The 10,926-nt window shown below is 49.5% G+C and overlaps 1 protein-coding gene across 3 annotated transcripts in view; it reads left to right on the top strand.

Moving 5' to 3' along the window:
- The first annotated feature begins 2,597 nt into the window (after positions 1-2,597).
- LOC133357337 (zinc finger protein 385D-like) overlaps positions 2,598-10,926 on the top strand; it is a 108,498-nt gene continuing 100,169 nt past the window's right edge. For 2 of the 3 annotated variants that reach the window (XM_061575239.1, XM_061575263.1), the window contains exon 1: positions 2,598-3,102. The gene's annotated coding sequence lies outside the window, so the exon portion shown is untranslated. Of the gene's footprint in view, positions 3,141-10,926 lie in introns of all 3 variants that reach the window. The other variant, XM_061575248.1, reaches the window with a different exon arrangement.

Genomic DNA, 10,926 nt, shown 5'->3' with positions numbered 1-10,926 from the left:
CCGAAGTGGTGTGCTCGTATAAAAATGTGTTCTTTGCACCCCTCCCCCAAACCAGTGTCATGCAATGTGTTGCTTATATCAGAACTGTGCTTATACAAGGTGTGGTTATATGCATAGTGAAGGCATCGGCACGCAGTGTGGTACATCTGGGTTCGTCTGACCATACTTCACCACGCTGGTCAGTGCGTGTTGGTGATGCTGGGGACGAGGCAAGAGGGTCTGGGTTCCTGGCCGGGAATAGAACTCGGGTTAAGGGGCCGTCCATAAATGACGTCACGCACCTAGCGGGGGAGGGGGGGGGTCAGACATTTGTGACGATGTGTTACCAGGGGGGGTGGGTTTCAGAAATGTGACGTCACATAAAAATACGCAACTTTAAATAAATATAGACAACACGTTCTACTTAATTAAATAGACGTTTTAATAAATGTTTTCTCCGACAACATCAAAGTGCAGCGCCACATTAAATACGCATTACAATGACAATAGTTTAAAGCGATTTGAAGCATGGTTTTTTTTGGAGGGGGGGTGCAAAACTTTGTGACGTCATATTTGAGGGGGGGGGGGGGGTCTGCCTTTTTGTGGCGCCGTGTGACGAGGATGGGGGGGTCAAAAATAGTCCAAAATCGCGTGACGTCATTTATGGACGGCCCCCTAAGCTGGGTGCATGCCATCATTCACAGCCCAGCGTCTCACTGTGCTCGTAACGGCGCGTTTCGTACACGCCACGTGTGCGATATTCACCAGAGAGCCGAGCAGCCGTACAAATTAAGAGAACCCGATCCTGAATGACTTGGGATTGCAGTTTGCGTTGAATTTCGAGTTCTTTCTCGTGATTAACCGCCAACGCTGCGTTCGAGCTAAAACTCCCTGAGCGTAGTTTAACCGTGTCCCCCCACTCCCTTCCCCCCTTAAGTCGCGTCTGATTGTAATCACGTGACGATTCAATGGGTCACGCCGACTTGCATAGGGCAGGTCTGCAGGTATTGCCTATACATACGTCTCTCTTGTACGCTGTTATTTCTTCCCGCAAACCCCACCTCCCCTTCCTTAAACGAGGGTCTCCTAGTTTATAGGAAGCGTTGCTCTTCTTACCTGTGACATTTGTTCACGCAGTAGCATTTGTTTAACAAGCCTGGGTCTGCTGATGTGGGACCCATTAAGCCGACACCTGGCCCCACAATTTTGCTTGTTTGAACAAAATGCTTTTTCTTGAGAATATTTCTGTGGAAAATCAATCGAGTAAATAGGTTCACGGACAACACATTTTATAAAATATATATTTATATGTGTAGACACAACGGTGTTATGCTTCTATGCACGTACACGGTCAGAACTGGCTATTAGAATGACCTAGGGCAGCTCAAAATGTATTCTTATACTCCATCGAATGATGTTCGCTTCAAATACGAATGAAATAATCAAACGTTTGGAATCACGCCACGGCCGCGTTAAAGCTTGGCGTGGCTCTAACAGAGAATCCAGCGACGGGGGGTGGAGGGTTAAAAGAGGGGGGGCTGGAGACTTAAAAGAGGGGGGCTAGAGGGTTGAAATAGGGGGGCTGAAGGGTTAAAAGAGGGGGGGCTGGAGGGTTAAAAGAGGGGGGGGCTGGAGGGTTAAAAGAGGGGGGGCTGGAGGGTTAAAAGAGGGGGGCTGGAGGGTTAAAAGAGGAGGGGGGCTGGAGGGTTAAAAGAAGGGGCTTGGCCTTAGGGGTTAAAAATAGAGGGGGGGGCTGGAAGGTTAAAAGAGGGGAGGCCTGGAGGGTTAAAAGAGGGGGGGGCTGGAGGGTTAAAAATGGGGGGGGGGGCCTGGAGGGTTAAAAGAGGGGGGGGCTGGGGGGTAAAAATGGGGGGGGGGGCTGGAGGGTTAAAAGAGGGGGGGTTGAAGGGTCAAAAAGGGGGGGGGGGCTCTATGTGGGACCTCCACCCCGCCCCCCTCGGCTGCTTAATATTCAGCGCAGCGTGTGGCACGCACGGCGGCGTGCGCGCCACGTGTGTTTTGCGGTTAAGAAGAAGCACACGGAAAAAGTGTGCCTGGGAACATCACGTCCGCTGTGCAACTTTTACACTCCCATCACCATCATCATCATCCTCGATATTATTGCCAATCGTCAAATCACGACCGTGGTGTTTTTTTTTGTTTCGTCGGTGGTTCGGTGCGAAGGCGCTGTGATTGAACACGCTGAAAACACGCGACCGCCGCCGCTATAAATCGATGCACGGCAGACAAACAAGGACAGCAACAACAACAACAAAGTTCCACTCGTGGTGATGATGGCGATAATGACGATCGCGACGACCGCCGCTCAAGCGTTGCGCACGAAGCGTCACCAACCGAGACGGAGCGCGTCCGACTCGCTGACGTCGCCGTTCGAGACGCGAGTTTCCGGCGCGCCTTTCGCTCTTCCCGCACGCCACCGCTTTCAGCAAAGAGGGAACCGAGAGCGTGGTGCTGACGAGAGAGAGAGAGAGGAGGGCGGGGGGGAGGTGGTAGAGACAGAGCGAGCGAGCGAGAAGGCGGGCGGGCGGGGCGGGTGTGAAGAGAGCGAGGTGAATGTTCGATCGTTCCTTTGCTCGCGACGCAATTGGGAGGCTTCGTAGCTTGCGGGAGGTGCGACCCGGCTCTTGGGGGTCTCTCTATCAAAACCACCCCCCCCCCCTCCCTCCTCCCTCGCACCAGCCGCTTGGAACAAGCGCTCATATCCACAAAGCGGAGGAGCGGTGGGAAGCCAGGCAGGCAGGCAAGGCGAAGCGAGGCGACCGGCATCAGTAATCGAACACAACGCGAGATCAGTAACCGCGACATGCAGCGCGCCTCTTCTCGTGAAATGTGCCGTACGCGTGCGCGCGCGCGGTGCACGCAGCTCCTCCGCACGAGATTCGCTGTGTTGTGAGATGTCGTCTGCCTGCTTGCTGCTGCTGCTACTGCTGCTGCCGCTGCTGGTATAGAGAAGGGCAACGGGGGTTGTTGTGCCGTTCGATATCCGGCTGTGAGCTCCAGCGTTAGACCGTGAGCGCGGGGCTCAGGTGAAACAGATCCCAGCAAGGCGAGTTCGCAACGCCTGTGGCCTCAAGCCACCCCGATCGACACGAGTCGGCACAGGTGAGAAGCGGAGGGACCGCGAGCGGCTTTCGCGCACGGTACGATGTGCGACAGCCGTATTGAGCGCTTGCTATCGTGAATTTGTGTGTCTGTGTGTGTGTGTATTATTTCAGTACGAATCATCGCCAACGACAGTGGTCATTTTAAGTGTTCATCTCCAGTGTCCATTTCCCTGGGTTGGTGTTGCTACGCTTTTTTTTTTGGTGTACGCGACTCAAAGTGTGCTTGGAAAGTGCACGGTCGGTGAGCAATATCTCTACCGGTGCGGGGCTTTGTCTTTTCAGAAAGACGCCGCTGAGTCGCATCACTCGGTGTGTTTCCGTTACAGGATTGTACTGCATTTCAGACATTTGTCAAATTTATAAAAAAAAAATATTTTTTGAAAAAAAATAACGATAGTTTTTGCTTCGTCTGGGCGTAAACTAATGATGTGAAATATATAACGATATATTAAACGATGCTTCTTATATTGCTAATGCTCAAGCTTACCCTCCCCTACAACAATGTGTTGACGAATGTCTGTCTTGTTCAAATTGAAAACGAATTTCTTTTTAGATTGAAAACTAATTTCTTTAGAGCAAGTTTTTGTGCTTAGTTAGTTGTCCCCCCCCCCTCCTCCGCACCTCCGATTAGCACGGTCGATTACGTACGGTGCGAAAGAAGTTCAACGTACACACGTACATTGTTCTGGGTGGAGGAGGTGATCGAGTATAAAACGTAATGTGCATGAACGGCACTTGTCGGTGTTGGGTCTTACATAACAACGTCCTCCGAGTAAAACTAAACAGAGCAGCCAGGAGCAGCGGGCTCATTCCACTTTGTTTGCACGTGCTCTTTTACTTTCCGCATGAAAATACCAGCGTTGGTAGGTGGGGGGGCAGGGGGGGGGGCACCAGGCGTGTAGGAAAATATTGATGGGGTCAGCGAAGTGTCACCACTACCATTCCAAGTGTGAGAGTCGAAGCGCAGAGAATATCGGCCAGCACGTGGAATTAATTTTGAAGGTGCCCTCGTGTGTATTTACTAAAACACAAACTATATATTTTTTTTATTTGACCAAGGTAAGGTACCACAGAACTATGTAGCTATTTTTCAGAAGCGACTTGGCTATCACGAATGATAGCTCAACGAAGTGGCTTATCACTGGAAAATGGATAGCAGACAAATACTTGAAACGCGTGATGTTGATTCTAAATGTGGGGGACGGGGGGGGAGAACGGAGGATCTGGAGAAAAATCCACGCAACCACGGGGAGAGAGACATCGCACACTCAAAATATGCAGGCGTCAGGGTCGTGATCGAAACCACGACCTCCTGTATACCAGGCGAGGTCGTTAACATCTCACCACCGCGGTGCCCCAAAGACAATTGTAGATAGCCTTTTACACCAAAGGGGTAAATAGACCCTTACACTCTGATGTTATTACCAAGTGGTTCCTAATGTAGCTTGCGGTTACAGCTACACTTCTTACACTGCTGTCATCAAGGATGATGAAATCAGAGATGCAAGTGAATACGTCAAATGTTCTCAAAACGCTACAACGTAGAGATCATACGCTCACTTCAACAGCAAACTACAGAGATGAATAAGCAGACCCCGATTTTTGATGGGGACATTAGCCGACCACTAAACAGGGATAAACGAATTGCAACATCGTACTCGGTGACATGTGCAGAGGCAAGAAGGCGACTGGTAAATGAGGGCACGGGTGTGCGGAATGAGAGTGGTGAATCATCTGCCGGAATTCACAGCTCGCATAAAGAAGAAAACAAACCGTGAAAATAACGGAGAGCTTTTGTAACAAATAAAATAAAGGCTGCCTACGAAATGTAGGTGTCGACGCCCAGGTGGTGAATCTAAGAAGACGCTTGACTCTTTGCTGAAGCGCTGTTGGCTCCGGCACTGTGCGAACAAAAACTCGTTCAGCAAACGTGCGTACAGGCGTTTTCATCCCCGTCAAATTTCAGAGTGGCGCAACAGTGTCAATGTATTTCAACATAGCCGAAAGAGAGGGGGCAAACAAAAAATAAAATACTCATTGCTGGGAGGACCCCCCCCCCCCCACTTGATACATATTTTGTGCTGTGACAGTTTCACCTGAAGACGGAAGCTTGTGTTGCCTCCGAAACGTCGTGATTTTATTGTTTTTATTTTTTATAAATTAAAATTTTCATTTTTATCTACGTGACTTTACCGAAAGAACTAAGAGTATGGACCCCCCCCCACCCCCCTCCAAGTTAGCCTTAGTAAATCTAGGCCAGCATTGTAGCTGACATCGGACTGTCTCTGTTGAAGAGGTCAGCGAGAGGCTCAACGCTTTGAGCTCGCGTGCGGCCACTAATGCAAGTGTGAAGCAGAAGCACAGAGAGTACATCGGCGGGCAAACGAGTTTTATTCGAAGTCTTCCGTGGCTTTGCTATTTGCGCCAGGAGGGGCAGACTGGTACATTTGCTCGGGTGTGCCGGATTCTATGGGGTTTCATTAGATGAAGCATTTTGATGAAATCCATTGTCTTACTAATATCAGACGCGCGTCCAGCCGAGAACAATGGCCATTAATGCAAATTGCTAAATACAATTCTGTGAATGCATATCTAATTTGTGGAGTGCGCCTGCATTGTGTGCACGTATAACGAGTTTGCTGCGTCTGCAAGTTGCTTTCTTTTCTGTGGCACGCGGCTGATAAATAAAATCTAATCAAGGGCACGAAGCCAGCTTTATGTTTTTTGTAAGGCACTCACCAATTATTGTTATTGCAATAACAATTTGAGTGCGGTAGGGCATGACATTGGGACTTGGACTAAAAGACAAGGGCAACTCTAAGCTCCGGGAAGTGTGTGTTTGTGTGTGTGTGTGTGTCCCCATCGTACACACGCGCACACACACAGAGGGAGAAGCGGTTATTAATTCTAGATTTGAAGCTTTCGTGACTGCAAGGATTCATATTCTTGGTTTTTTTTCGGTAAAGTCACGTAGGTAAAAAATGTAAATTACTAAAAGTAAAAATAAATAAAAAAAATCATGATGGAAGCTTGTGTTGCCTCCGAAACGTCGTGATTTTTTTAATTTAAATTTTATTTTACTTTTATTTTTTTATTTTTTTACCTACGTGACTTTACCGGAAAAAAACCCAAGAATATGAGAAGCGGGTAGTGCAGTGGTTGCCTCACTAAGCTGCCAAGTCGGAGAGCCAAGTTCGATTCCCGTTCACGACCAATACGTGACGGATAAGTGGGCTTTTCCTAGATCCACTCGCTATAGAATAAGTAGCTGACGCAGCGGATGATATAGGTCGCGAAAGCCTTCTACGTGTTAAACTGACGCAGCGTGTAAACATCCGCACTGGGGAGACAAAGACGGCCGGGACGTGGTGCTGGCCACCCACCCCTCGTGTACCGTGCCGGCCTTCATAGGTGCTCGCTAACAGCCCTTGCCCCAGCAGTCTATTAAACGCTATACGGGATATACGTGTCCTTTGCCTTGGCACATAGTACAAAGGTGTCTTAAATTGATTATTTAATCTAAAGTTAAGCAAATAAGTGGATAATCTATTGTATCGCGTACAATGGCTCTCATGAGCAGCTGTTAAGCAGTCAACGCGCCTTCGGTTGAGAATATGGCGAGAGGTGAGTGAACATGATTGGTGTTCATAACTCACGCGCCTGCACTTTGAATCTGGATGCATTCAAAACATTGCGTTCTTTGGCACGGGAGGTTACCCTCCCCTCCACCCCCTCCGTGCTTACGCAATGCCACAGAGAGTCAAGCACGTGTCAAGTTGACGTGTCCTGCAGCAACGACCACGCCACGTGCTTTAATTCGAACAGACGCATCTCGGATCGCCAGAGGATCGTCTTTTGACCTACCACAAATTCAACACAAGAAGCGATCTCAGAAAGCCGTGGGAGTTGGGGGGGGGGGAAGTTGCGCTTCAACGTAGCCAAGAGAGAGAGAGAGAGACAGAGAGGAGGAGAGGGCTCGTCTGTATTTCCATAGCACGTGGCAAAAAAAAAATAATAACTACATCTGCATTACCTACGTGCCAATTACCTGTCCTGCACAACATTCCCCCCCCCCACACACACCTCAACCCCTCACCTGGGGTGCCTGTGCCCACTTGCCAGGTGTGCCCACTCGCCGTTGCATTGCCTCCGACGGACGTCTCGTTTCCTTCACGAGTCACGATGTTGACTCGGCAAGAGAAGGGGGGCCAGTCGAGTCGGGTGGTGGCAAAATGTGGCGCGTGTAGTTCTGCCGGTGTGCTCGGTGTGGCGCGCGCGCGCGTCTCCGACTGGAGCGCTCAAGCGAAGAGAACTTTCACGAACAGCGCTGGTTCGTTGGGAACAGCTGCGGCAGAGGATTGTGGAGGATGATGATGATGATAATGGGCCGTCGTCGGCTGAAAACCTTGAAACCGCTGCTTCTGCCTAAATGATCGTTACGCAAATTCAATGCAAACGCAATTACACGAGCCTTATTAGAAACACACACACACACACGCGCGCTGCGCGCAAAAACAACATAACACAGAGACGATATTATGTGTATCTTGCCGCATGTTGTTTTATATGTGTGCTCATAATTATATATATAGAATCTTGTATTAAACCCGCGCGGGTTACGATATATAAACTGGCATTGGCAGCCTGAAGAAAATATTAAATCCATATATTCTTCATTTTATTTGGGAGGCGGGGGGTGGAGGATGAGTAGTTGTAACGGATGATCGATAGACGGACGGGGTGACAGAATGACAGCACAGGGGAAGAGAGAGTCCGGTGATGGGCAATCAGGAAAGAGACGGGGAAATTGAATTATAGCGCATTTAGGTGCAAGATGGATTATAACTGCATGTAACCCGAGGCACGGGGAGGCTTTCATTCATCAGTGAATATAGAATAACTGTTTGTGTTGATGATCGCCATTATCATTTACCTACTGAGAAAAAAAGACTTTGGATTAGCATCTGCTCGCTCTCTCGCTCTCTCTCTCCTATCATGTCAAAGAAGCAAGGGAAAACATTCTTATCGCAGCAGTGACTCTCGCCTCGCGAACGCTCCAGTAGGTACAAACAACCGGCACACATCGTGGGGCAAATAACATTTACCAATACTCAGAAGGGCAGTGAGCTGCATGTAAATGCATTGACTTGAGTGATGTGTTATTTCTAGATTTGAAGTTTTCGTGACTGCAAGGATTCATACTCTTTGGTTTTTTCGGTAAAGTCACGTCGGTAAAAAATGAATAAATAGGAAAAAAATGAAAAACATTAATTATTTTTTACCTACATGACTTTACCGACAAAAAACTAGCATGATGTGTTATTATAATTATAATAATGTTATTATGCAGCTGACAAAAAAAACCTGGTACTTTTTAACATCCCAGGAAAGACTTACAGATGTCCCAGGACAGCAGCGACCTCAATAAAATAAAGAGGAAATACTGGGAAAACCAAGATAGGTGGCAACCTTGAAGTGACGCCGCGTTGCGTATCACTCATTGTTCCACACGCGTCATGAGCCAACCGTGTGACTGACGCAGCAGATGCACGAGACAGATTTGCGTTCGCCGGATTTTTTTCTCTATTTTATTTCATCATCAATTTTGTTTGAAAAACTATATTTTACTTAATTGCTCCTGGGAACAAATGCAGGCGAGTCGATTGCACAGTTGACCCATATTATCCATCGCGGCTGAAGGAGGAGTAGGGGTGTCAAGTGCGCTGCCGCTCGAGGTAGCGTAGTGTGTGGCTAGCCTCGTGCTTAAATATTTGAAGCGTCCAATTAAACACTGAGGTCATTTCCTCAGCAGCCGTGACATATGTTATTTCAATAATTGGCTCCCATGCCCCCATTCATTAGTCGAGGAGTCAGTCATTTGCAGGGCTTTGCTCCATCCCCTGGATCACGACTGCATGCATTTCGTTCGCGATCATCCAATGCTAAGTAGCTCGTTGCTGTCCAGCGCATGCGCCAACTTCATTGCAGAATCAGAGTCTCAGAATTATTATTTAGACCGCAGGGTTCCGATGAGCTATGAAGATCTTTTTCACGGATGCCCGGTATGTTCACAGATGTCCAGCAACTTTGCTCTCCCATTCCACCCCTCGCCATTACATAGCTTACGGTACCGAACATACTTAAACATAAGCTCTATGTTCAATATGACAGTGGACGGAAGGCATTCCATGCCATGGGTTGGTGATCTAGCACGTGAGTCTTAGCCATATTTGAACTATAAAGTATAATCTGGTAATAAGGACACTCTACATAAGCACGGTTCTGATATAAGCAACACATCCTAATATCACACTGGTGCAGGAGTTGAAGGCAAAGGGTCCTTTCTGATACGATCACAGCTGGCATTGCTCCCCAGAGGTGTGCTTATATCCAACGTTTACTCTATATCCATTTTCTTGGTCACTCAAAAAAAAAACATTGTTACAACGGAAGCAAAATAAGCTCCCGCCCCATTGCCTTATCTGCCGTGCCTACGATACGTTTCGATGACTGGTGCCACGTCTCTCTGCGAGTGTGAGATTCAGCAGTCGGGTGGAAATTGCACGGAGGCGTCGGCGACTATGGTTAAATCCTCCAGCTGCGCTCAGCGGTGCCGGCGCTGTGGGGTTTTTTTTTTTGCACGGCAATATGCCCCCTTCTCTCCTCTTAACACTTGGGCAAAAAATATACGCACGCACCCGCGCGCGCGCAGGCACACACGCGCACGCACGCGCACACGCACTCACTTACGCATAGCACACACGCGCACACGCACGCACTTACGCACAGACACACACGCGCGCACACGCACGCACGCGCGCACACGCACGCACTTACGCACAGACTAGCACGCGCACACACGCACACACGCGCGCACACGCACGCACTTACGCACAGACTAGCACGCGCGCACACGCACGCACGCGCGCACACGCACACACGCGCGCACACGCACGCACTTACGCACGCACGCTCGCACACGCACACACGCGCGCACACCAACTGACGCCAATGCCAGCAGCAAAAGAAATTCATATCACGAAGCGTCACCAATTGTTTGTTGGCCGGTATCGAGTGCGTGCGTGCGTGCGTGCGTGCGCGAGATTGCCCAGCGCTTTCAATCAAACAACTCGACTCCAGGAGAGATTCGTCCACAGCCCACGAGTGGCAGGCGGAACGAGTCACGGCGGCGTTCGCGTCGATTGTATCTTTTTTTTATCGGTTCACGCCGTGCCAGCGTCGGTGTGGCACTGGATAGCAGGCGCCGATGAGATTGTATGACCGCGTGCGTGTCTCTGTGCTTCAATGGGGAGCGGTGAGCGCGCTGCGCTATGAAACACGGGAGATCCGGGTTCGATTCCCGCTCACGGCCATTAACGCCGGTGACGATTTATTTGAACCGGTCCTGGGCCTCCCCTAGGTCGGCTCGGCATCAGATGAGCACCTGGTGCGGTGTGCAAACGTCGCCACTGGGGAGACAAAGGCGGCCGTGTATTGTGCCGGTCACCCACCCCGTCGTGTGCCGTTCCGGCCTTCATAGGTGCTACGCTAACGGCACTTGCCCCAACAGTCTGTTACAGGCTATACGGGGGATCTTTGTCTCTGTGTGTGTTTCATTGCTCCTACGACGCGCGCTCATCGTATGCGCGCCTCCCCTTCCAACGCTGATTGTGAATGTTCCCGTTTGTGAACGTGTCGATGGGATTTGATCATTTGAGTGTATTTGTTTATTTTGGGGTGTACAAACACCACGAGCAAACACGGCAGCAATGGGATCAACACGTTTTGAACGTTTTAACGCCTTGCGGGTTTTAACCTAAAA

Source organism: Lethenteron reissneri, chromosome 7 (assembly GCF_015708825.2).
Source record: "Lethenteron reissneri isolate LAM-NWPU_2019-01 chromosome 7, ASM1570882v1, whole genome shotgun sequence".
Lineage (NCBI taxonomy): Eukaryota > Metazoa > Chordata > Hyperoartia > Petromyzontiformes > Petromyzontidae > Lethenteron > Lethenteron reissneri.
The sequence above is the reverse complement of the archived record's forward strand: the minus strand, read 5'-3'. Positions and strand labels throughout refer to the sequence as shown.